General features: G+C 39.4%; 1 long non-coding RNA gene across 1 annotated transcript in view; it reads left to right on the top strand.

Annotated features, from left to right (window-relative positions):
- Window positions 1–9,783, top strand: part of LOC119517687 — a 108,747-nt gene extending 98,964 nt beyond the window's left edge. The window contains exons 4-5 of the long non-coding RNA XR_005213603.1: window positions 8,034–8,088; window positions 9,213–9,783. This is a non-coding gene — a long non-coding RNA (uncharacterized LOC119517687). The remainder of the gene's footprint in view (window positions 1–8,033; window positions 8,089–9,212) is intronic.
- The last annotated feature ends 18,175 nt before the right edge of the window (window positions 9,784–27,958 follow it).

Here is a 27,958-nt window from a genome sequence, read left to right as displayed (position 1 = left end):
ACTATTTCACTCCAGCCTATACTAACCTACCATATCTCACTTCCTATTCAAAGTTCCATGCAATTATGGTGTTTGAACAAATCAACTGTAGAGTTGTACCGTTTAGAAAATTTAGATCCAGTACCAAATAGATATCTCTTCCCTTGGTCTCATATGGAAGTTGAAGTTTTAAAACACAATCAGTTTCAAGCAGGTAGGACATTTTGATTAGGAAACTTCAGATAAGTTGTACCTACCTCAATCAGGATGGGTCTTAATCCTATTACTGGAGTCCTTTCTAAGCAGAAGGAAATTCAGACAGACGGAAAGCCACAGAAAGCAAGAGGTTGGGCATTGATGGAAACCAGAAGAGAAGAGAGAGACCAGGAGAGGCCACCATGTGCCTTGCCGTGTGACAGAGGGGACAAGGATCACTGGCAGCCAGCTCCAGAATGAGAAAGCATTACCTTGATGATGACTTGATTTGAACATTCATCTAACCTCAAAACAGTGAGCTAATAAATTCCCATTTTTTATCTTGACCTATTTCATGGCATTTGTTTGAGTAGCTTAGGAAACTAAAACAGATTTTGGTGCCAGGAGAGTGGAGCGCTCCTATTGGAAATACCAAAAATGTGGAAATGGCTTTGGAGTTGGGTAATGGGTGCAGGCTGGAAGAATGAGAGAGCTCAAAAATGAGTGAGAGAAGTAGAGAAAGTTGGTATCATCTTAGAAAACCCATACCTCGTAATGAACAGGAAGTTGGTTGAAATATGGATGTTAAAGGTAGTTCCAGTGATACCTTAGGAGGAAATGATGAATGTGTGGAAACTGGAGGAAAAGTGATCCTTGTTTTTAAGTGACAGGGTTCTTGGTGAAATTGAGTTCTAATGTTGGATGGAAGGCAGAACTTGAGAGTAATGAACTTGGATATTTAGCTGAGGGGATTTCCAAGCTAAGTGTGGAAAGTGCAGCCTGGTGTCTCCTTGAACTTGAGGTAAAATACTAATGGAAAGGGATAAGCTGAACTCTTGGGCACAAAGAAAACAGAAATCAATAGTTTCGAAAATTCTGAGTTTCTAGAAAATGAGTTCCCAGAGAATAATGCTCCTTGGATGGTTTAACTGAACATGGAACCAGTCAGCAATTTCTGTGGAAGTCAGGATTGGAAATATGGTTATCCAGGAAGGATGTGGGGAAAGCTCTTTTGTCTGATGTTTTGAACCCTGTGAACTACATGCAAAACCGACAAGTTTGTGTGTGTGTGTGTGTAATTTGTATAAATGGAACCACTACCTGCCTGCACTAAAAGGGGCAGAGAAGGGACTACTGAAGGAAAAGTCACTTCAAGAGCAGAACCATGCAAACTGAGGTCTGGACTGAAGACATCTTCTCAGGCAAGAGAACAGGCCCACCCATGTCATGGAGAGGGTGAGCCTGCCCCAGGACTTGGAAAGGGTGAGCCTTCCACCCCATGGTTCAAGAAGAGTGCTGACACCTGAATGTTTGGAAAGGGTGGAGCTTGTGCCCTGGGGATTGCAGAGAGTCTGGCTACCACCCTAGCACTCTGAGGGTGCAGCCTGCACTCCAGGTATTGCAGAGGGCCTGGCTGCCATCCCGGTGCTTGTACATGGTGGAGCCTTTACCCCAGTGTAAGCACTTGGAAAGGGTGGGGCTGCTGCTTCATCAGGCCCTGAGGACAAAACATCATTCCATGGACAACTGTTAGACCTTGAAATCTAATTGAGTATGCCCTGCTAGATTTTGGAATTGTTTGGAACCCATGACTTCTATTTTTCTTCCAATTTATCCCAGTGGAAATGTTAATGTTTATCCTCTGCCTGTCCCTCAATTGTATATTGGAAGCAGGTAACTTGTTCTGAAGGTTTCACAGGCCCAGAGACTGAGGGGAATTATACCGCAGGACAGACCACAGCCATACCCAATTTTGATGAGACTTTGTGCTTAGGATTGTTTCTGAAATGACTTAAGCCTTTTGGGATGTTGTGATGGAAAGAATGTATTTTGCATATAGAAATAACATGTCTTTTTGGGGGTCCAGATGGTGAATTGTGGTGGTTTGAAGCTTATATACCCTGGAAAAACATGTTCTTAAATCTAATCCATTCCTGTCAGCGTGAGCTCATTGTAAGTAGGGCCTTTTGATGAAGTTACCTCAGTTACGGTGTGGCCCACCTCAATCAGGAAGGGCCTTAATTTGACACCTGGAGTCATTTATAAGCAGAGTGAAATTCAGACAGAGAGAAAAGCACAGAAAGCAAGATGCTGGACACTGATGAAACCCAGAAGAGAAGGGAGGGACCAGGGGATGCTGCCATGTGACAGATGTGCCAAGTATGCCAGCAAATCAGTCCCTGACCATTGGTCCTCAGGGAGAAAACGTTGCCTTGATTTGGACTTTCTTTTAGCCTCAAAACTGTAAGCAAATAAATTTCCATTGTTTAAGCCAGCCCATTTCCTAGCATCCTAAGAAACTAAAACAGTCGGCCACCATGATCTGTGATCCATTCAATGCATTCAAACTACTGATGGAGACATGGAGGCCCAGAGAGGAGAAGGTCACATACTTAGTGACGGAATCTCAAAGTTTAATTCCTTTCTCCAGTGTTCGTTTCATGACTGCACCATGAACCTGTCCATAAAGCTTTCCTGGTTCAATATTTTATTCCTGAAATTGTCCAGATATGAGAATTATTGCTGCGTGTTTTATTTCCAAAAGTAATAGTTGGCGTCTCCTATTAAAAACAAGGTAAAAGAAGAAAAAAGAATCACAGGAGGTAGCAGCTGAGAAATACAACATACAAAATCAGTATGTGCCTTGTCACCACTCCCAACAGATTCTAAATCATTCAGACAGCCAGCAGGATGCCTGGTTTGACATTAGAGCATTAGTGACCATCCTGCTGTTACAGAATTAGGTGTGTTAGCCAATAGCATTTCATTTCCCTCTAAAAGCCTCAAAGTACAAATGCTTTTACAAAATACCCAACCATTGGGATGTTTCTCGCTCTGTGATAGCAGAGAATCAAGAGTCCAAAGTCTTTGCTTGCATGCACTGATGCAAACCCATTTTTGATATGTTGTGATTATAGAATTGTTGACCAGCATCTTGTAGTTTAGTGACACATAGAATCCTAAAATCACAATTTTGGAAACTCAGAATCCTACCCACCTGGAACTATAAGACAATTTAAAGCCCTTCTGGTTTATTCTCCCAAAAAAAATGCAAAATGCAGCCATCCTGAACCAGCAAATCCCAAATTACGAGTCAGCTTCATGGTCAAGGTTAGCTGACCTCAAAAAGTAAGGGAGGGATGTTGCCCGACTATATGTGATCCCTGCCAGAGCTGCACCAGAAGTGTCAGCTGCTAAGAAGCTTTATGTGTTGGCAACCCCTCCAGGGCAAGTGCGTTTGCAGCGTGTGTGTGTGTGTGTGTGTGTGTGTGTGTGTGTGTGTGTGTGTGATGGCTCTGAAGCACAGTATGATTTCTCAGGCATAATCGATCCTTCTTATACTGCTACATAAATACCCTCATATCCAATAACGCTCCCTTCTGTGAAAGGCCAATATGGGGGAAAGTGATTTGTTTATGCTACTGAGAGTAAGTAGAAAACATTATATATTGTTGTCTTTGAGAAAAGGAAACAACAAATAGGATTTGCAAATTGAAAGCCAGTGATTACATTGGTGATGCCCATAGTACAATAAGTACAAACTCGATTATCCCCAGAGATTCATTTCCTGGTGTGGTGTTTATACTTAAACTGATATTGTGAGTGGAGAGAAGGAGCCCTCCCTCCATATTATTTATGCTTTCAGGGCTCTTTGTTCAGGAAACATCTGAGTCTGTGGCTGAGATCCAAGTTCTCCAGCAGGGTCTGCCCCTGCTGTCTTCTCCAGCCTCATCCAAAATAAGTTCTCCTTTCAGCGCCTCCCAATAAATGGCCATACCAACCTCCTCACAGATCCCCAAATATTGCATGTTCATTCACACCTCTGGGCCCTGCACATGCTGCTTTATCTGCCAGGAAAAGCCCCACTTAAGCATCCATGTTTAAAATGAATTTACAGTCCAGATCAGATGATAGCCCATAACTTCATTCCCAAATCTACTTTCTTCCTGGTGTCTTTTGAATATTGCCATCATAGCACTTATTCCATTCTGTTGAAATAATCTGTGTATGTGTCTGTCACCTGCACTAAGCTGTAAGCATCTCTAGGCTAGGAATAGCTTTCACATTTCTATATCCCCAGCATAACATACAGAGCACAGGCACACCCATAAAATTCAATATATGTCTATGAATTAATGCATTAATAAATGGCTTAATAAAATCTCAGGTCCCTCATATCAGCTTGCTGATCTGTTGAGGATAGGTTCCAACAAAGATGTCATAGTGTGTCATTTTGAGGTGCCTCTTGTAAGAATCACCTGCTTTTATACAGAGGTAATTTATAAAATGTTTCTTTTATAAAGAGGGCCTGAGCCCAGCCAGAGCAGAGTGCAAGCAGCCTAGAGTTGGGGTAGAGTTTCAAAAGGCTGAAATTTTAGAAAGTGGGAGCTAGTACACCATCTGAATCATCCCAGAGCCAGAAGAACCAGAAGTTTACATGCTCACAGGTCACAGATATGGGGAAGAGAGGCATTGGGCACTGGTGTTCATGTTACCAAATTTGCTTGGCTCCCCAGCAGAGTTATGTCTTCTAATACCAAGCTAGTCCTTAGTTCCTCCTTTCCAAACTCTGCCAGTAATTTTCAGAAGAAGGATGAAAGAGAAGGGAACAACCAGGGGAAGGACAGAGGTGATTAAAGAAACAAAGCTTTTAATGTTGCCATAGAGGGGAAAAAAGGTGAAGGAGTGGGGCTATTAGTATAATAACAATTAACAATCTTATCAGTTAGGAATGTGCCCAGCTCCAAGCAAAAACACCCCAACTCTGTTGACTTAAACAAGTAAATGCTTTCATTGCCTTAAATAACACTCAAGAGCTGGTGTTACAACTCAAGGATGACAATAAGGATCCAACTCATCTGTCTGGCTGTTCTACCATCCTTGGAACTGGGCTTTTGTCATCATGCCCACAAGATGTCTGCTGTATCTTTCAGCATCACAGCTGCATCACAGTCAGGAAGAACCAGAAAGTCAGCATGTGTGAAATCTGTTTCTTCTCATCGGGAAACCGCATGCTTGTTCAGAAACTCTGCTCAGTAGAATACCACTTAAGTATCATTGACCAGAACTGCTTTATACAGCCATCCCTAACTGGAGTGATTAGAGTGGTTAGTTCTTTTGCTTACCAGTCTTTTTAGCTGATGAAGACATGTGAGAAGGAGTTGGGACTAGGCATTGAACCAACCTATGATGATTGCCACACCAAGCATCTCTAAGTTAGAAAGCCATTATTTTCCCTTGATATTAAACTTACATCCAGAGTCACAATCCCTGGACGTGGGGTTGGGTGCAGTTATTGAAGAGTTACACATCAAAATCAAGTAAATAAACATCAACATCAAGTTCAAAGGTCAGTAGCCAGGTTGTGAGTCAGAGATGGAGCAGCTTTCCAAGCCTTGTACTGCCCACTGTTCTTATTGTATGAGATAATAGACAGGGGAAAGGAGTGAGAACCACAGGAGTATCTTGTTATTCATTCAGCTAATATTTTTGAGTTCCTTTTAAGTGTTAGTCACCTTTCTAAGAGCTGGGGATGCAGCAATGAATGGTCATGGGCGAACTACAGCCAATCCAGCCCACCATCTGTGTTTATAAATAAAGTTTTATTGGGACACATCCACACACATTCATTTACATATTTCCTATTTCTTATTTTCCACCACACAGGCAGGGTTGAGTAGTTGTGACAGATACTGAGTGATCCGTGAAGCTGAAAATATTTATTGTCTGGCCCTTAACAGAAAAAGTGTGATGGCTGGCCTCCGGTCTAGTGGAAGAGATAGACAATAAATAAGAAAGCACAGTAATTACCCAGCTCATACCTGAGTGTGATATTTCCATGAAGGAAATATGAGGGGATATAATGAAGAGTAATGAGGGAGGGGCTGTTAACCTGAGATAAGATGGTCAGGAGAGCATCTTTTAGAAAGTGTTGCAGGCAACTAGCTAGATTAAGGATGTTCTGTGCACACAGAACAGCAAAGAAAAATGCTCTCAGGAAGGAAAGAACTCAGTGTGTTAAGTTTCAGAACATGAATGGAGCTACACTGGCTTGCTAGATTGATGGAGAGGGGGCATGAGATGGAATATGAAATATGGGTGGGTTCCTGACCATGCAGAAATTTGTAGGGTGTGGGAAAGGAGTTGGGTTTTATTCCTATTGCAGTGAGAAATCTTTTACTATCTAAACTAGATAACTGAACTGACCACTGTAGCTTCAGTACACAGAATTGATTGTCTAGGTCAAAATTGGATGCAATGCAATCAAGCATTTGCCCAAATCCAGGTGTAGCAGACAACAAATAACAAGGCAATTATTGGTCATAACCATAACCTCCTTTTCGGGGGGATGGAGGAGCTCCGTGGGTTGGAGCACACTGTAACACAATATTTCCAGACTCTATCACAGATGGGTATGGCTGTGTAGCTGGATTCTAACCCATGAAAAGTGAACATAAATGATGCAACCCTGCCAGGCCTGACCCATAAGATCCTCCCATTCATTATCCTCCAGACAGAAGCTATATCCCAAAGACAGAAGACCAGAACCTTAAATCACCACTTGGAGAAGAGTTTCCCACACATCAAGAGCATGCATTTTGGACTTTATGTGAGGGAGAAATAAATACTTTTCATATTTGAGCCATTACACATGCTTGGATTTTTTTGTTAGAGGGGTTAGCTCTAATTGACTCTGATTCTACTAATTAACTCTAATAATTGATGACTTAGACTAGGGCTGTGGTTATAGAAACTTGATTGTCCAGTAGTTGCAGGAGTGTCAAATTGGCTGAGAGTCCTGGGTAAGGGTGACCATCTCTCTTATTCTTTGCAAAATTACTTGGAGCTAACCACTGCTCAGCATGTCACTGGTTCCTTTTGAGCTCTGTTAATCCTCGTGGACACCTGCACATCCCCAGTGCTTCTGGCTTTGTGCTCCCTAGAACTGCCTGGCTCTCCAGGGACTGTCTGTTTGATTCCAGTTGCCTGGGCAGCTCTAACTCGTGCATAATGATGTTCTGTGTCCCATGTTTTATTTCTTGGGTTTTCAATCCGTTCATAAAAATTGCATGCTGGATGAAAGGTTTTACATACCAAACAGGTCAGAAATTTAGGACGCCCAGCTTGGTGGTTCAAAAATGTTCCTTTTCTTTTTTATTTTTATTACAATTGCTCTGAAAGAAATCCCTATCGCTTGATATTAACAAATGTAGTCACTGAAGCGGATGCACATACCCCAAACACCAGGAGAATTAATTACCTGCAGTTAGATCTGTTTCATCCTTTTTTTTTTCCAAGGCAATACTGAAAATATGAGAGCTTTTTCTTCAGTCAGCCACTGAGCCTCAAGCCTTCTATTTTTGTAGCAAGGCCCACCAGGCAATAGAGATGACAAGAAACCTTCATAGGGGAGACTCCTGGGTATACCCTTCTGGCCAGATATGTCCTGGAGTGACAGCTGGTTTCAAATTTAGCCAGAATCTGAATCTGAGGGAAATCCCAGAAGCACGAGTTCCAATAGTAAAAATAATAGCATCTCACATGTTTGTAAAGCTCTCAACCTTCAGAAGGGCTCAAATAGTTGTTATCTCCAATAGCTTTGGCAAGGGAGTGAAAATTAAGGCATCTGAAATTGCTGCCAGCAGAATTGTGGCATTAGTAACTATACCCATCCATGTTTACTGGCTGGACAGAGCCAGACTGAGAACAGCAGGAGGGCTTTGGAGTGGAACCTTGGTTGCAATATTAGCTATCTTTTCTATGTACCTATTATGTGCCAAGCACTGTGCATGCATTAACTCATTTAATGCTTATAGTATACCAGTGAAGTAGGTGATCTCATTATCCTTTTCTTACAGATGAGAAAACTGAAGAATAGAAAGGTGAAGCAATGTGTCCAAGGAAACCGGTGGAGTAAGTGGTGGAGCTAGGATTTGAACTCAGGTCTCATAATTTCAGAGCTTATTATCTTCAGCCTTGTGCTATCTTGGAAAAATAACTGGAGTTAGGATATTCAAATTCCAGCCCAAATTCTTCCATGATTAAGTTGTATTAAACTGGGGGAAATTGTTCTACCTCCTCCCCTCATTGTCAGCATGGTATACTGTTAATCTATAATTTATTCATTCTTCCTTGTATCCATGCCCTTGGGTTGTCCCTACACACTGACTGGTGGCTTGGTCATGTGGCTTGATTTGGCCAATAAGACAAGAGCAAAGGTGACACAATCATAAACTTATAAAGCATTTGTGCAATGGGGATTGCCCTCTCTTGCTGAATATGGAAACTCTGATGCCATCAGTGAATGAGTCTAGATTAGCCTTCAGGATGATGAAACACACATAGCCATTATCCTAGCTGATATAGATGCAACCCCCTAGATCTGTCAATGACACAATGTTAGCTCACTCAGTCTCAGTCTCTCTACCAGCTGACCCAGAAATCAGTAAAGCTTGTTGAGATCAAAAGCATCACCAATCCAATCTGAAAAATTCATAAGAAAAATAAACTTTTTTTTCTTAAACCTAAGCTTTAAGATGGTTTGTTATGCAGCAAAAATTGACTGAGAGAGAAGCATTATACCACATCCAGGGAAGAGAAGGACAAAGAGGCTGAAACACTGCCATAAAAAACTAAGTAAATTGCTCAGTGGCAATTCCTGGCACCCCTTCCCCACTTTGAGGCTAGCCACTAGGGGGTCCAGGTCCTAACTGGTTTCTGAAGACAGAGAGGAACATGGAAGCCCTCTTCCCAAGAATAGGGTGAAGGGGCAAGGTCGAATATTGATCATGGCTCTTGATGAGCAAGTTTATATTGCCAGGTCCTGGCTATTTCAGCCCTCTGTGACAGGGATGGCTGTGCTATTATTTGAACCCTGCCCTGACAGTCAGTGAAGATTCAAAAAAGCAGGGCCTATGTCAGAGCTGCAGCGAAAAGTTTGCTGAACTGCACCATCAGCTGGGCAGGCAGAGAAAGCAAAGCTTCAGAGAGCTGGAAAAAAAAAGGCTTATTGGTATCTTTTGTGACCCTCTCCCCAGGGCTCTTTGGAATTGGTCTGCAGTGCCTAAATGGATCCCTCATCCTGTTTTGGATGAAAATACTGAGTTGGAAAGCCTTTTCCAGGGTGAACCTTCACCAAGAATTTGTTTTCCAGGCAAAACAGCTAGAGGCAATGAAAGAAGAGTAAAAAATAAATTATAGAAGCAAAATAAAAGCAAACAGTAGAGATCAAGATTTTCATAGAAGGAACAGAAGAAAGGAAGCTTTCTCCTGTGGGTGAAATAATTGCACAAATAGTGCAATCTTAAAAGTTGTACCACATGTTCAGGGAAAGAATTAGATGAAGAGCTGAAAAAATCTGATCGGTCAAACACAGGCAGTACTAATGGTCTAGAATAAATTGAACCAAGTGTCAAAGAAGAGCCTTAACACAAAACCAATTAACAATAAAACCCTAGGCAATAGAGAGAAGCTGATATTCAGAGTAAGCTCATCAAGGTAATTAGATGCCTAGACATCAGTCAAAAATTACAAGCCATACTAAGAACAGAAAGACATGGTCCAACCGAATGAGCAAATTAAAACTTCAGAAGGGACAAAGAATTTGGAACAACTAATCAAACATTTTCAAACAAATCTCCTAAATCAATTAAAGGAGATGAAGAAAAATGTTGCTAAAGATATAAAGGATATTAAAAAGATACTGGGTGAGTATAAAGAAGAATTTGAAAGTATGAATACAAAAATAACAGGACTTATGGGAATTAAAGTCACAGTAGAAGAGATTAAAAACACACTAGAGGCATAAAAAAGCAGATTGAACAGGCAGAAGAAAGAATCAGTGAACTAGAATGGAGGGCAATCAAAACCTCAAGACAGAAGAACAGATAGAGGAAAAAAAAATGGAAAAAATTGAGCAGGGTCTCAGGGAATTGAATGAAAGCATGAAAAGCACAAATATATGCATCATGGGTGTCCCAGAAGGAGACGATAATGGAAAAGGGGAAGAAAATATTTGAGGAAATAATGGCTGAAAACTTCCCAAATCTTATGAAAGAAGTAAATATACATCTCCCAGAAGTACAAAGTGCTACAAATAGAATAAATCCTATTCCAAGGACTACTCCAAGACACATACAAATCAGAATGTCAAATGCCAAAGATAAAGAGAAAATCCTGAATGCAGCAAGCAAAAAACCTTTCATCACATACAAGGGAACAGTAATAAGATTAACTATCAATTTCTCATCAGAAACCATGGAAGCATGAAGGCAGTGGTATGATATACTTAAGGTACTGAAAGGGAAAAATTACCAGCCAAGAATCTATATCTGACAAAACTGTCCTTCAAAAATGAGGGAGAATTTAAATATTCACAGATAAACAGAAATTGAGAAAGTTTGTCAACAAGAGACCAACCTTACAGGAAATACTAAAGGGGGTTCTTCAGGCAAAAAGGAAAAGACAGGAGAGAAAGGCTTGGAGGAGACTATAGAAATGAATATTATCAATAAGGGCAACTAAAAGGGTAAAAAAAGTGACAGAATAAGGTATGATATATAAAATAAAAGCTGAAAGTAAGTACTGCCTTTACAGTAATAACATTGGATGTTAATGGATTAAACTTCCAAATCAAAAGACACAGATTGACAGAATGGATTAAAAAGTACGATCCATCGATATGCTGTCTACAAGAAACGTACCTTAGATGAAAGGACACAAATAGGTTGAAGGTGATATATTGGAAAAAGATATTCCAGGCAAACAGTAACCAAAAAAGAACTTGTGTAGCTATACTAATATCAGACAAAATATACTCTAAATGCAAAACTATTATAAGAGACAAAGATTAATAAAAGGAGCAATCCACCAAAAAGAAATTACAATCATAAATATTTATGTGCCTCACCAGAGTTCCCCAAAATACATGAGGCAAACACTGTCAAAACTGAAGGGAGAAATAGATATCTCTACAATAAACACTGAAGACTTCAATATACCACTTTCATCAATAGAATAGAAAAACTAGAACTTGAACAATAAGATAAATGAACTAGATCTAATGGACATATACAGAACATTGCACCCCAAAACAGTAGGATATACATTCTTCTCAAATTCTCATGGATAGACCACATGTTTGGTAAAAAAGGAGGGTTCAATAAATTTAAAAGAATTGATATTGTACATAGTACTTAGACTGACCATAATGGAATGAAGCTGGAAATCAATGAAAAGCAGAAAACTGGAAAATTCACAAAAATATAGAGGTTAAACAACACACTTTTAAACAATCAGTGTGTCAAAGAAGAAATTGGAAGAGAAAACAGTGAATATACTGAGATGAATGAAAATCAGAACACAACATATCAAAACTTGTGGGGTGCAGCAAAAAGCAGTGCTGAGAGTGAAATTAGTATCACTAACCACCTACATTAAAAAAGAAGAAAAAGCTAAAATCAAAGATCTAATGGAACAACTGGAGGAACTAGACAAAGAACAGCAAACAAATACCAAAGCAAGCAGAAGGAGAGACATAAAAAGGTTGGGCAGAAATAAATGAAATTGGGAACAAAAAACAATAGAGAGAATTAACAAAACTAAAATGTGTTTCTTTGAGAGGATCAATAAAATTGACAAACCCTTAGCTAGACTGACAAAGAAAAACAAAAAGAGAGAAGATGCAAATAAATAAAATCAAAAATGAGAGGGGGAACATTGCTACTGACCCCACAGAAATAAAAAGGACCATAAGATGATACTATGAACAACTGAATGCCAACAAACACAATTTCCAGAAACACAAGAACAACCTACACTGACTCTAGAGGAAATAGAAGATCTCAACAAATCAATTAGAAGTAAAGAGTTTGAATCAAGCATCAAAAGCCTCCCAAAAAGAAAAAGCCCAGGTCCAGATGGCCTCAAAGGTGAATTCTACCAATTATTCCAAGAAGAATTAATGCCAATCTTGCTCAAACTCTTCCCAAATATGGAAGAGGAGGGAGCACTACCCAACTCATTCTATGAGGCCAACATCATCCTGATAATAAAGTCAGATAGACACGACAAGATAGGAAAATTACAGAACAATTTCTCTAATGGATATATAGGCAAAAAATCCTCAAGAAAATATGTGCAAATGGAATCCAACAACCTATTAAAAAAATTATAAATCAGGATTAAGTGGGTTTTTATCACAGGTATACCAGAGTGGTTCAACATAAGAAAATCAATTAATGTAAAACACCACATTACCAAATCAAGGAGAAACCCACATGATCATCTTGATTGAGGCAGAAAAGGCCTTTGACTAAATCCAGTATCTTTTCTTGATAAAAACACTTCAAAAGAGAGGAATAGAAGGCAATTTCATCAACATGATAAAGGGCATGTATGAAAGACTCACAACTAACATCATACTCAATGGTGAAAGACTGAAAGCATTCCAACTAAGACAAGATGACTTGTTCTGTCACTGCTGTTATTCAACATTGTGCTGGGAGTTCTCAATAGAGCAATTGGGTGAGAAAAAGAAACAAAATGCATCCAGATTGGAAAGGAAGAGGTCAAACTTTATGTGCAGATGGCATGATCCTATACATAAAAAGTACCAGAAAATATACAGCAAAGCTACCAGAGCTAACAACTGAGTTCACAAATTGATGGGATACAAGATCAAAAAGCAAGAATCAGTAGTGTTTCTATACACTAACAATGAGCAATCTGAGGAGGAAATCAAGAAAAAGAGTACATTTACAATATCAACTAAAAGAATCATATATCTAGAAATAAATAAATAATGATGTAAATGACTGGTACACAGAAAACTACAAAACACTGCTAAAAGAAAACAAAGAAGACCTAAATAAATGGAAGGACATTCAGTGTTCACGGATTGGAAGACTAAGTATCATTCAGATGTCAATTGTACCCAAAGAGATTTACAGATCTAATGCAATCACAATCAAAATTCCAACAGCTACATTGCAAAACTAGAAAAGCCAATTATCAAATTTATTTGGAAGTTTAAGGGGCCCTGATTAGCCAAAAACCTCTTGAAATAGAAGAATGAAGTTGGAAGACTCACACTTCCTGATGTAAAACATATTACAACCCTACAGTGGTAAAAACAGCATAGAACTGGCATAAAGATAGACATGTTGACTAATGGAATCATATTGAAAGTTCAGAAATAGACCCTCACATCGGAGGCTAATTGATGTTTGACAAAGCTGCCAAGACAACTCAACTGGGACAGAAAAGTTTCTTCAACAAATGGTGCTGGGAGAACTGGATATCCATAGGCAAATGAATGAAAGAGGATCCTTATCTCACATCTTATACAAAAATTAACTCAAAATGGATCAAAAACCTAAGTATAAAAACCTGGAAGGGTAATAAAAATCCTAGAAGAAAATATAGGCATGCATCTTCAAGATCTTGCGGTAGGCAATGGTTCCTTAGACTTTACACCCAATGTACAAGCAACAAAAGAAGAAACAGATAAATGGGACCCCCTTCAAAATTAAAAACTTTTGAGTTTCAAAGGACTTTGTCAAGAAAATGAAAAGGCAACCTACTCAATGGGAGAACATATTCGGAAACCACATATTCGATAAGAGTTTAATACCAGGAACATATAAAGAAATCTTACAACACAACAATAAAAAGACAATCTAATTTAAAAATAGGCAAAAGACTTCAATAGACATTTTTCAAAGAGGAAATACGAATGGCTAAAGGGAAATGCAAATCAAAACCACAATGAGGTATCATTTATGTCAAATAGAATGTCCTTTATTAAACAAACAGAAAACCACAAGTGTTAGAGAGGATGTGGAGAAATAGTTATTCACTGCTGGTTGGAATGTAGAATGGTGCAGCCGCTGTGCAAGACAGTTTGCATTTCCTCAGGAAGCTAAGTATAGAATTGCCATATGATCTGACAATCCTGTTGCTAGGTATATACCTAGAACTGAAAGCAGGAACTCGAACAGACATTTGCACTACGATGTTCATAGTGGCATTATTCACAATTGCCAAAAGATGGAAGCAACCCAAGTATCCATCAACCAATGAATGGATAAACAAAATGTGGTGTATACATATGATAGAATATTATCCAGTTGTAAGGAGAAATGAAGTCCTGATTCATGCGACCACAGGGATGAATCTTGTAGACATCAGGTTGAGTGAAATAAGCCAGACACAAAAGGACAAATATAGTATGGTCTCACAGTTATGAACTAATAATAAGCACACTCGTAGAGTTAGAATCTAGAATATAGGTTACCAGGGGACAGAATGGGATAGAGAAAGGGGAGCTGATGCTTAATTTGTGCAGAATTTCTATTTAGATTGATTGTAAATGATGCTTGGAAATGGACAGTGGTGATACTAGCACATTATTGTGAGTATTATTAACAGTGCTGAATTATGTCTGTGAATGTGGTTGAAAAGGGAAGTTTGGGGTTGTGCATGTTACCAGAAGGAAAGTTAAAAGATAAAACATGGGACTGTATAACACAGTGAACCCTGTTGTGGACGATGTACTGTGGTTAATAGTACAAATAAGAATGTAATTTTCTTTAATGAATTATAACAAATGTATGACACTAATACAACATGTTAATAATAAGGTGGTATATGGGAAAAAAATATACCTAATGTAAACTATGGACTATAGTTAGCTATAATACTTTAATTTTCTTTCAGCAATTGTAACAAAGGTACTAGACTAATGCAAAGTGTCAATAATAGAAGGGTTTATGTAAATGCTGCATCTTTTACATGACTTTTCTGTAAAACTACAACCTCTCTAATTAAAGTAATAATTTAAAAAATCAGAGGGTTGATTATATTTAATATTTGAGTAATACTATATCCAAAAATAATTGACTATTTTTCTGAATCACTCATTTTATGCATTAAGGTATTCCTACAATCTGTTCTTAAGAAAAGGACATAAATATATGAGCCTGTCAAGTTTTGCTGAAATGACACACTCCTTCAGGATTTATGTCATGTTCATTGCAGACATTTTTTATGTGAAGTGTATTTACCTGTGACATATGTTAAAGGAACATTGTTTCCTTCCAAGCCACACAAGGTGTAATTTGGCTTAATTTTGAAATGCCTACTAATCAAACTGCAGTTTTAAAAATAATACAAAAAATCAAACTACCCAAAAGTCTTATTTTCATGTTGCAATACATTATACAATTTAGGATAGTAGCCAAATTATCCCATAATTAGTACTCAACTCACATTAACATTAACATTAGTTCATGTTTCTTGAGCACACAAGGGCTTCACAATTCCCTTTGGGAGGAACAATGTGAAGGGGCATAAAGATGTTTACAAAGGGAAGAAATTGTCAGCTTTAAAACCTTCATTGATAATCTATATTTGATTAACAGGGAGTTGATTGTATATTTAAATGTAGCCTACTTTGAACATTTGAATTAATAGAAGGAGTAACAGAATTATAAATGACGGAAAAGATAATCTTATTTTACAGAGGGTTTACTTCTTAAAGACTAATATATGTCTCATGTACTAAGAATAATGCTAAAAACAAAATAATGAATTCACAGTCTATTGGTCTGACTCAAATTAATCTAGATTCATGTGCATCTTATCTAGATTTTATCCTATTAACCTAATGAACTCCATTCATGAAACCCTCATTGCTAAAAACATGTTTCACTTTCCAGATCAACACAGGATTCAGGGCCAAAAAAAGCTATAAAATCTATTCAGTGCAAGTATTTCTCTAAGTATGGCCCACTGAGCACCTGCAACAGAATCCCCTGAAGTAATTATTTAAAAGGCAAGTTCCCGGGTTGCGAAACAAGTCTACAGAAGCAGACATCCCAAGGCACAGGAGCTGCACTAGCATAATGTAATATATATTCTTATGCAAAAAAAAAAAAAAAAAAAAAGCTGATACAATCAGTTAGGATTAGGTTCTTCTGTGAATCATAGATAATCCCAAATGATAGTGACTTTTTAAAACATGAAGTTTCTCTCTCAAGCAAGTAAAGTTCAGACCATGTAAGAAGGCATTATGATCAACAGTAGCCCAGGCCCCTTTGCTGTTTTGTTGCATCATTCTCAACCCACAGCATCCATGCCTTGGTCCAGTTTGCCTGCTATAGCTCCAGCCATCACTCTGCATTTCAATGATCAGGAAGGAGGAAGGACAGAAAAGAGGCAAATAAGAGTACATGTTATAGATGCTTCCTAAGAAAGATACACAATGCTTTGACTTGCATGCCATTGGCCAAAAGTTAGCTACATGACCAACATAGCTGTAGAGGAGGCTGGAAATTGTGTTTCTTCTAGGAAGCCACATATGCAGGAGAAAAATGGAGACTCCACCAATAAGGATTATAATAATGAATGTCGGGAGATAACTTGCAATATAAACTACATTCGCATACCCAACAAGGGATAAGAGGGATTGCTTTCTCTTACTAACTGAAAGTGAATTCTGCCAAACTGTAAGGGAGGTTGTGAGCTGCAGTAGTTACAGATGAGGAATTTCCTGTGAATGGCAGGAAGAACCACATGGACTACAGGCTGGACAATACAGACAGAAAGATGGGATTTGTCAAAATCAATCAGGCAAGCAGAAGTAAGAGCTAATCTGGGTAGCCAGACCAAAACTACATGCATTGCAGGCCTCATCTCCAGCCAACAACACCCTCAGCTCTAGCTACACTAGATAATTCACCATTCCCAGACTTTCCAGGCACAGAAGCTCATTATCCTGAATGACTGGAACCTGTCTGGTTTTGTATTAACAATATTTCTGAAGGTTAGATGTGCAACTCCAAAATAGTCTTATGATTCAGAAATGTGTATTACCACTTAAAATATCTGATTGCACGTTTCTCAGTTTGAGGTTTTAAAGCAACTGCTCCCCATCAAAACTTCAAATGAGACTGTCAAAACTTTTGTCTAGGTAAGGTGACCACACTATCAGCCCTCTGATAATTGAATACTATTTATGACCCCGCACTGTGTCGTGTGGCCATCACGTCAGCTTAGCATGGGCAGCTGTGCCATTCACACCTTTGCAACACTGTGCACAATAACAAGTTTCTCTTCAATTAAAATCATGCTGTGTGTGTGTGTGTGTGTGTGTGTGTGTGTTTAAAGCCTTTGGGAAATTCATTGTTTCTTTGGATGCTTCATATACTTAGATTATAAGATGGACGGGCTTCTGAGACCTTGCTCCCAGCTGGGATGCTTGGTGATTTGGAGCTGTATGTACCCCAGAAAAACACGTTCTTAAACTTAATCCATTCCTGTAGATGTGAACCTTTATAAATAGGGCCTTTTGATGAGGTTACCTCAGCTGAATCAATATGAGTCTTAATCCTGTTTCTGAAGGCCCTGTCAGAAAGGCCATAGGAAGAGAGAAACTCACACAGAACAGCCAGAAGCTGGAAGTCAACAGAACCCAGAATAAAAAGGATGAAGCATTGCTGTGTGTATTGCCATGTGACAGGAAAATCAAGGACCAAGGATTTCCAGCAGCCAGCCCCAGAACACCACAGACTTCAAGGAGAAAGCATCACTTTGATGACGCCTTGATTTTGGACTTCTCCTACCCTCAAAACTGTGAGCCAATAAATTCTCATTGTTTAATCCAACCCAGTGCATGGTATTTTCTTTAGCAAACAGGAAACTAAAACAAATGCCTGAATCTGAAATACCTACCCATCCCAGAAAGCCTCTTCAGGTTACCCTCCTTCTGAAGTCTTCCCTGATCATCAAAACTTCCTCTCATTCCCCAGACACATTTAATCTCTCCCTTCTCTGTTCACATGGAATCATTTTTACAAACCTCTCTAATCATATTTCCCACATGGTATTGGAGCATGGTGTGTGTCAGGAAGATTTGACACAGATGAGTCTGGGTAAAAAGGCATCTTCCTGAGACATGGGAGGGCTGGTGTTAAGAGGAGGTGTAAGTACTGTTTCCACTGATTACTGTCTATGTGACACAACCCAGGGCAGGTTATTTAACCTCTCTGAGACTCTGTTTCCACATTTATAAAATAGGGACAATGATAGCACCTATCTCACGTTAAATAAGATGCTCATAAAAGTGCTTAACAGGTGTTCCATTAAACAACAGCTGCAAGTTTTGTTGTTAATGACCTTGAAAGAATTTAATTTTTCATAAAGTTAAATTTATTAAAACTTAAAGGAATGACCTTTACTCTGAGATTGTGTCCCTCTTTTTTTTGTCTTGGAGATTTCCTTTCTTTATGAAATGATAACAATAAATGGTAGTTCTAGTATCTTTTTAATGGCCTATACAGCAAAATTAAAAATTGGTGATCTTATGTGAGTACTCTCATTTTTTATTTAATTTTAACAACAATGCTATAGTAACAATAGTCAATGGATATTGGGTGCTAACCAGACACTGTCCTAAGCACTAAATATGTAATAATTAATTTAATCTTTGTAGCAAGCCTTTGAAGTGAGTACTGTTATTATTTCTATTTTCAGATGAGCAGAGTAAGATCAAAAAAATGTTAAATGACTTGTCCAAAGTCACAGAGATCTGGGATCTAGACATGCTATTATTTATACAGTTCTGCAATGGTTGATCCATTCATTTCTTCATATATTAATTCAACTAGTATTTACTGATCATCTGTTATGGGCCTGGCTGTAAGTTAGGCATTGGAGATGCTACAGGAAACAAGAAAGGCAAAGTCTCTGCCTTGGGGCAATTTAGAGGGTTCCAGGAAAAATATATAAACCAATCACTTTGGCTCAGAGTTACAACAGGGACCAAAACCAGTGTTGGGCCATGGTGATATGAAGTGGACCTTATAATAAAAGGATTGAATAAGTTAAAAGTTCTTCCTTTGAAAGGCTCATTTAAAAAGTATCTTTTTCCCCCTCTAGAACATCTTTTTTTCTCCTTGTTGTGACCGCTTTCCCACAAATATGGAATTTGGGGAGGAGCACTCCTTGCCAAATAAATAGATTAGGCCAGGAAAAAGGTCAGGGCAAGTTTTTGAGGCTTCCACTAATCTAAGAAAAAGAGTCCCTGAAGAAGGTAGAGAACACACTTTCTCTCTACCTTCTACCTAATATCAATTGGACAGAGTCCACACCAGGGTATTAAATGGGCCACATATTCTAAAAAGCAGGGCCACGAAACTGACTTATCAAACTTCACTTGTTCTCAACTGTCATTGAGTATCAGAAGCACCCATGAGGGAGAAGGGTTTAAAAAGATACAAATTCTAACTTAGTAGTTCTGAAGCGTCTCCCTGACATCTGTATTTTTAATACTCTCCCAGGTCATTCTCATGCATGACAAAGTTTGAAAACTAGGGATGTATCTCTCTTCTCTCCTGCTTCATGCCTCCATGCTATGACCTCCATCTCTTCACCTTCTCCCAGATGCACACTCATTTCAAGCTTGGTAACCCACTGGTGATCACATTGGAATTTGGGGTAGGAGACAGTAGGGACCTTCACAGTTCTTTAGAATAAGCTGCATTCTCTAGCCCAGTTCTTTCTGAGATCCTTCCATTGACTGGCCATTGGGTAAGCTAATCTCAAAGTGATGCCTTGTTTGCTGTTGATATTGTTCCTTCTGTAAAGAGAGGTGTATTAGTCAGAGTTCTCTAGGGAAACAGAACCAATATCTGTAAATATGAGATTTTATAAAAGTGTCTTACTCAACTGTAGGAATGCATGAGTCCAAACTATGTAGGGTTGGATATACAAGACCAAATTCTGTAGGGCAGGGAGTGAGCTGGCAACTCCAATGAAGGTCTCTGATGAACTCCCCAGAAGAGGCTGACTGGCTGAAGAAGAAATGAAAGTTCTCTCTTCTCCCTTAAAGTCTTCAATTGATTGGATTAAATCCAGCTGATTGAATTCTGTCACTGAAGAAGGCATGCCCTTCATTGATGTAATCAGCCAAGCTGCAATCAATTGACTGATGATTTAATAAACCAGCCTTCTGATTTATTAACCAACCACAAATGTCCTTGCAGTAATAGTCAGGCTAGTGCTTGCTTGACCAGACACCTGGGCACCATCCCCTGCCAAATTGACATGTGAACTTAACCATCACAAGACGTCTCATGAACCCTGTGACAGGGTGCTATGACTGTCAGAGCAAGAGCCAGGCAGTGCCCACACTTGCTGAATTCTATCAGAACTCCTTATTACTTCTAACAACATTGTTCAGCACAGTCAACCATGGCCAGAATTTGGTTTCTATGAAATATAGACCTTTTTCCTCAGGGAATTAGCAATGATGACATCATCCATAGGAGGCAGCAGGCTCAAATTGGCAATTCTGGTGTTCTGCCAAGCTCTCTCTCCATCTCTATCACATAAACATCTGGTGGAGTTCTGCAGATGGGAGGGTTAGATTTGGGCTCAGAGCTGTGTACTAAGCAAAGTCCCTTGACGAGAAAGCCTACATCTCGATTGGGAGATTTTGTTTACTGCTCCAGTGTGATAATCTATCCTCCATTCTAGGGCAAAGTCAGGCCCACTCCACCCAGCAGTACTGCTTAGATTATGGATTGTAGCCAGGAATTTAGGGTGCAATATGTGATCTTCTACTTCAGGTTCTTTTTCTTATCCCTGCTTTCATTCACAACTGAGAAGCTAACACACTACTTTGCTCTGTGCAGGATCATGGACTTGGGTTTAATGTTTATAAATAAACAGATAAGAAGTAATGAGGGATACTGTTGTACAGAGAAAACCTCGTTCTATTGGATTGAGCCTCAGTGTTCACATCTGTAAAGTAGGATTGACACTGCCCATCAAAAAGTACTTAACTCAGGCTTGGTTCCTGACAAGCAGGTGACAAATGGCAACTTGCTACTGTGGTTGTGATTGTTGTTAAAAATAGCAGTGGAGTATTGGCTCTTTGGCTCCAGAAGAAGAGTTTGCCCTGAGACCCAGAGAAAAATAGCAGGGAAGGAGAATTCAAGGATTAGTAGACAAACAGAAAACTATACTTTGGACCTCGAAAGGAGAACATATGATGAATGGGATAGATTTTTTTAAAAACAAGTTTTTAACTTGCAGTTGGAACAGAAACAGTAGGAAAGAGAAATAAAAGGAAAAGCAGATGAGGCAGACCCTTATAAGTTCTAGTAAACAGCCTTAGCCCTGCATGTGGGACCAATTTAAGAGGCTGCTTGTAGTTTTGAAATCCTGGCAGGGTCTACATGAAAGAAATTAGGAATGCCAGAGGGATGTGGAAATGGAATGTCAGAGGAAGCAAAGAAAGGCCCTGCTGCAGCATGTTCAGCAACGCCTGCCATGTGTGGATGCTCACATCTAAGGAAGGTTGCCCAAGGTCTAAGAAATGCAGAAGCCGAGAAAGGGAAAACTGTAGGGAGATGCCAAGAACAGAGAAAATCGGTTTTCAGGAAATTCAAGGAGATACATCCTTGGGAAATACAACCAAACAGTAGCACCATTTCCGAAATCTTCTGAGGATCTGGAGGCCAAGGCCTTTGAGGGAACTCATATGTGATTTGGTATTGGGATGCCAGGAGTTCAGGGGACAGAGAGAAATAAAGGAGTTTTAATTCTGAAAAATATACAGTGCAAGAAAGAGGAGCAACAAGAAAGAGATGAAATTGGAGGCTCCCCCACTGCAAATTTCAGAACTTGACTAGAATAATGATGACTAGAGCTAATATTTTTTGAGCACGTACCAGGATCCAGGAACTCTTATAAGCCCTTAGGTGGGTTATCTCAGTTCATCTTTAGGGGTATGCAACTTACACATTTCAGCACAGAAGGCAGACAAGTGGTGAACATTGTCTCTGGGATTTGAGAAGTATGATGTCCCAATTCAACCTTTGGATTGAAGATGTGTCCCAACTGGGTTTTAAGTTCACTGGACTCCCAGCAACTCTGGACAGTTCACCTGAGTGTGCTGAAACTGAAATGGCATTCCCTTTTTCTTTACTCTGCTTTTCCTATCAGCTTGCTGTTCTCAAATAAAAATAAGATTTTTCTATAGACTATGGCTGGTTACAGCAATCACATAGAGATTGTAAGAAACATTTGGAGTCTGTTGGGAAATAGCTTTTTTGGGGTGGAGAGACGCTATTGTATAAGGAAGTTTGTGTCCACCTTACTTGGTCCTGATAACTCCCAATCTTTGGAAAGATAGGGCGTATGAGACACATGGGTTTGAAGTATTTAACTTTTAGAGACTAAAGGAATGATATCAGTTTAAGGGGAAGAAAGTACAGATTTCAGCTGCCTAATAAGGCAATCAGAATCCTACTAGATACCAGAGTGAGACCCCCCTGACTCTGACAAAGCAGAATAAGAAGATAATGGGCTAGGAGAAATGACTCTGTGTATTATTTGTATCTTTGATGCTTCTGTGGAAACATGGGACTGATTTGGAAAATTAATGTATAGAGTTAACTTTAATAAAAAATAAAATATTTAAGGCTTTTTATATTGCTAATATCTTATTATAATTTGGGCTATTCTATTATTTCAGGAAAATTGCATAATCCTTTTGGGGAACTTGCTTGGATACATAGTCAAGCATAATTTGAGATGTAAAACAGACTGGACCATTTGTCTTACCTTGCAATGCAGAGTAGAATCACTTGGAAAATCTTTTCAAAATTAAAAAAAAAAAAAAAAAAAAGCAGTTAACATCCAAGTAAATCCTTGGGCTCCATGTGACTCAGTCTTCACCTGACTTTAGCTGATAAGAGTTCCCATTTGTTGCACACTTGCATTGTAAAAGGCAGCGTTCTAAGTTTGCTCATACATTATCTCATTTAATCCTTTTAACAACCCTATGGGGAAGCACTGTTATTATACCTTGCTGTACAAGCCACACTATCATCTCTTGCCTAGATACTGTTATAGCCTCTTAACTGGTTTCCCTGATTTCACCCTTGCTCTCCTAGGGTTTTTTGACAGTGCAGTACCCAGAAGGATACATTTAAAATACAAGTCATTGTATGCCCCTCTTCTGCTCAAAATCCTGCAATAGCTCCTGATCTCACTTGGTGTTAAACCAAATTTCTTATTTTGGCCTACAAATCCTTGAAAGATCAGATCCCCATTAACTCTCTGACCTCACCTCTTAATGCTTCTCACCTTGCCCACTCCACTCACACTGGTTTCCTTGCTTTTCCTTAAATATTCTCCTACTCTAGGGCTATCTGGCTTCCTGGACAACACCACTTGTCTCCAGATAGCCACATGGCTAACTCCCTACCTTCGTTTAATTACTTTGCTCAAATGCTGCCTTTTTAATGAGGCCCACTCTGATCACTCTATTTAAAATTGCATCCCACCAGGCTTCCTCATGCCCTTTACCCTCGCTCCACTTAAACATAGCACATAACTTACTTATGTGTTATGTTTGTGGCTTACTGTCTGTCTCTCCACACAAGAATGCAATCTCCAAGAGAACAGAGATTTGAGTTTTCTTCATTGATTGATGAATCCTAAGCATCTAAAACAGTGCCTGGCACATATAGGCACTCAATAATCATTTGTAGAAAGAATAAATTAATTCCAATTTAAAAATGAGAAGACTGTGACACTGTAGCATGGAATGATTAAGGAACAAGCCCAATACCAAACCTAGACAGTCTGGTCCACAAAACCAGTGCATTTATCCCCTCAAAAAATATACAATCCATTAACCAAATGTGAGTTAAAGGTGATTTCTATCAAAAACTCCCCTCCACTTGATACCCCGTTCCCAGTAGACTCATCTGTCCTCCCCATCTCTTACCTCTCTCTTTATTTCTTGCATAGATGTTGTTGAGGATGATGATGGATAGATAGATAGAAGGATGATGGGTGGATGGATGGATAGATGATAGATAGATAGATAGATAGATAGATAGATAGATAGATATTAATAAAGATGAAGTCACAAGAGAAATTCTTGGCTCTTTTATAATCACCCTGATTTATAAAGAGGGCCCAGAACATCCTTGCATGGAAGAGGTAGGAGCTGAGAATGATTGTGTAGTAATCAAATGTTAGAGTACTTAGTGGGGCAAAGAGGAGGCTATGAATACCAACAATTTTTAAAGTGTGTCCCTTTTGCATGCATGACCCATCTGAGTGCAAATTCGGTATATCTGGGATAAGGTCCAAGCATGGATTTTAGAAACTTCATAGGAGGAACTTAAATGCAAAGAAGCCCTAGAAAGGGAGTGGTCTCCTGTTCTATAATAACTGTAGAGTGGCCTTAATTAAATTAATCAACTGGTACATTTTCGAGAGTTCTTGAGACAAAGTCATGAAAGTACCTGAACACCCCTCTCATTAACATGTATTCAGAGGTAATTGTAAAGATTGGAAAAGAATCCCCACAAAAGAGCAGGTAAGATTTTTCTGGGCTTCTATCAATCTCTTCCCCTGAGGAGAGTAACATAGGTAACACACCTGGCTGATCCAAGTTCTGGTTGATAAGACAATGTTCATAGAAGAAGAATAAAATATTGGCAGAAAATTCCAACCATTGCCTCCCTTCAATCCCATTCCAAGAAAAGAGGGTTCCTATGTGGATTGAAGATACAATGGAGAGTGTTTGCTTAAACATTCTTTCTTGCATGTGTAATGCTCTCTTGAACTTGACTTTCCCCTTTGGTTTGTATCTCTTGTCAACATCTCCATCAGATGCTGCCTTTAGAAGGTCAAGTAGGAAGATGGGGCTTTGAAGTTAAGCCACCTAGGGATCCCTGTGCTGGTTTGAATCTATTATGTACTCCAGAAAAGCATGTGTTCTTTTAATCCAATCTTTTGAGGAAAGACCAAATGTGAATAGGACCTTTTCATTAGGTTGTTTCCATGAAGATGTGACCCCACCCATTCAAGTTCTTAATCCCCTTGCTGGAGCCCTCTATGAGAGGAAAAAAAAGGAGAGACATTTTGAAGAAAGCTTAGAGAAGCTTAGAAAGAAAACACCCCAGGAGAAGCAAGAAGGACCCACAAGAGAAGCTAAGAGAGGCAGAAACCCAGAGATATTTTGGAGAAAGCCATTTTGAAACCAGAACCCAGGAGAAGGACCAGAAGAGTCACCATGTGCCTTCCCATGTGTCAGGAAGCCTGGATGCCATTGGCCTTTCCTCAGAGAAGGTATCTACCTCTTTATGCCTTTATTTGGACATTTTCATGGACTTAGAACTGTAAATTTGCAACCTAATAAATCCCCATTGAAAAAGCCAACCTATTTCTGGTACATTGCATTCCAACAGCCTTGGCAAGCGAGAACAATACCCAAGACATTTTCCTGGTACCCCAACTGGAGCAGATGCTTCATTCTTATGATGGGATCTCTCAGTTCTAAGCAGAACAGAATAATTGGTTTTTACCATGTAAAGCCCAACACATCCAAATGATCTGGGTGGTGCCCAGCCTCACTCAGAAGGAGGAGCTGCAGATCTCCCAATCTAGGAGCCACTCTGCCTAGTTCCTGAACAATTCTGACATGGAAGGAGCCATGGATATTCAGCTTTAGCAATGGGATGGGGACTAGAGTCAGTTCTGTAGTCATAGGTCTTGATATCTTTGTGCCTGGAATGGGTCTTGAACACCAAAATCTTAGCAAGCCATAGCTTCCCATCACCTACAAAAGCATGCCGACCTGGGACTGCTGGACCAATACTGACACACTGGAATCTCCCTGCACACCACAAACAGCCTTCTCTGGCCATATCTTCACCATGGAGGTGTGGGGAGGGCACTAATCATCATTCTTATGCTCCTAGGTATCAATTGAGCTCCCAATCCGAATTAGGATGAAACTCCAGAGCAAGATGGTTTCTCCTAGCCTTATTTTGAATATCTCATGCTGTGGTCTTCACTCCCAGCACCAAAATGCTCTGAATATTGATGCCTGCACAGTCAAACCCGGAATCAAATCCTTCACACTCATTTGGACACAACCCCCACTGCTGGCTTCCTCCAGCTCTTCCACATCCCAGCAGTTAAAGCTGAGACAACTCAAGTAAAGATGCTCAGTTCACTCAGATAGAATAATTTCTCCCCAGGAAGCTGCAAATTATTCACTTCTGCCTCCTTCAGCCCCTGCCCTTCCTTCTCTTCATCCTTAGAGCTGGAACCATCAAGCCACCCAGATGGAAAGTTTCTCCTAGACACATCCTACCAAGTGCAGCCTTGCACAGGGAAGCTGACACAATGTCTTCAAACATTTTTAATTGCCCTGTCAAACTGACAATTATAGAACTAATTATTGAGGAGACAATACCAGATACACTGACTGAATCAAGCGTCAACTGAGTTTTTATGTAATTATGCAATTTAATGAATTGAAGGATACTGTAATGGACTATTGCTGGTTAATTAGGGACTCCCTTTATGCTAATAATGCCATTTATTTTTGACTCGCAGTATTTATTTTCAGCATCTAAAGCACTGGACACATCTTCCTCTGACATTGGCATGTTGAGTGTTTTTCAGAGGGTTTGGCTGCCAATTGTGCTATTTATAGGCAGCAGATTTCTTCCATTCACTGACTGAAGAGCACCAACTGGCTCTTATTATATTGCAAGCATCTCATTTTAGACCTAGATTTTAATTATCCTGCTGCTGGGTGACGTTTCTGTGTCTTCGTTCTTCTGAGACCTGGGAGAGAGAAAACTGAAAGACTGTGACACATGGTCCAGAAACTGCTCCCTGTCATCAAGTTCAGCTCGTGCAAAGGGACAGGAATATCCCTCTTTTGTGCTTTGTTCTTATCCTCCAGTCCCTCCTTATTTCCACAGATCCCTTTCCTGGCAGGTTACATAACCAGGAACCAAAGGATAGAGTGGTGGTTCTCAACCAGGGACAATTCTGCTACCCAGTGGACATTTGGCAGTGACTGGAGACATCTGTTGATTGTCACAAGTCTGGGGATTTCTACTGATAGCTAGTGGGCAGTGGCCCAGGGATATTGCTGTATAATCTACAATGCAGAGGACATCCCCAACAACAAATAATTATCTGAACCAAAATATCCATAAAGCTAAGGTGAAAAACCCTGGCACTGAGTATTAGTAATCAAGAAGTAAGTGGATTTTTGCCACCCCAGCTTCACAGAGGAAAACAAATATTTCACAGCATCTAAAACATGATAGAACTGTCAAAAGTATGTGAAGTTAGCTACATAAATTGTGAAACATGACTCACAGTTATGTTTGTTCTGCAACAGTATAAAAACTTGGAGTTTTTTTTTCCATAAAAATAGAAAAGTGATGAACGCTTTTTCCTGGAGGAAGCCAAGGTCTTTGCCTTGTTTCTTTGGTCTCCAAACACGAGTCAATGAACCCAGGCTTGTTTGTGACAAAGTTGTTAATATTCTGGGGCAAAATGAGAAACCAAAGGAGAATGTGAGTAGATTTTCATAATGCTAAATTCAGCCAGTTTTTCATTTTAAGATTATGTCTTTCCTATTTTTCAAGAAGACATCTTGTGTTTTAGCCTGCCCAGCATCCTTTTTTCTTTCACTTATATTTTTAGAATTATTCTTCACTCATTTTCAATCTGTTGGTTTGGATGGTGCTGGATTCACTTCTAGGATCTATGGTGGGCATAAGATCCAGGCCTGGCCAGTCCTCGTAGACTGTTACTTAACTGCAATGATATTTCAGGGGAGTAGAGGAACCCAAGAGTTAACCCAGGGTTTTTGATGAAGTAAATGATCCCACTCTTGTCTGCTGAACTTGAACTTGGGATGATGAAAACCTGGAGATGACTGAAA

The sequence above is a fragment of the Choloepus didactylus genome, chromosome 21 (assembly GCF_015220235.1).
Source record: "Choloepus didactylus isolate mChoDid1 chromosome 21, mChoDid1.pri, whole genome shotgun sequence".
Taxonomy (NCBI): domain Eukaryota; kingdom Metazoa; phylum Chordata; class Mammalia; order Pilosa; family Megalonychidae; genus Choloepus; species Choloepus didactylus.
Note: the sequence above shows the minus strand (reverse complement) of the source record. Positions and strands in the feature narration are given on the sequence as shown.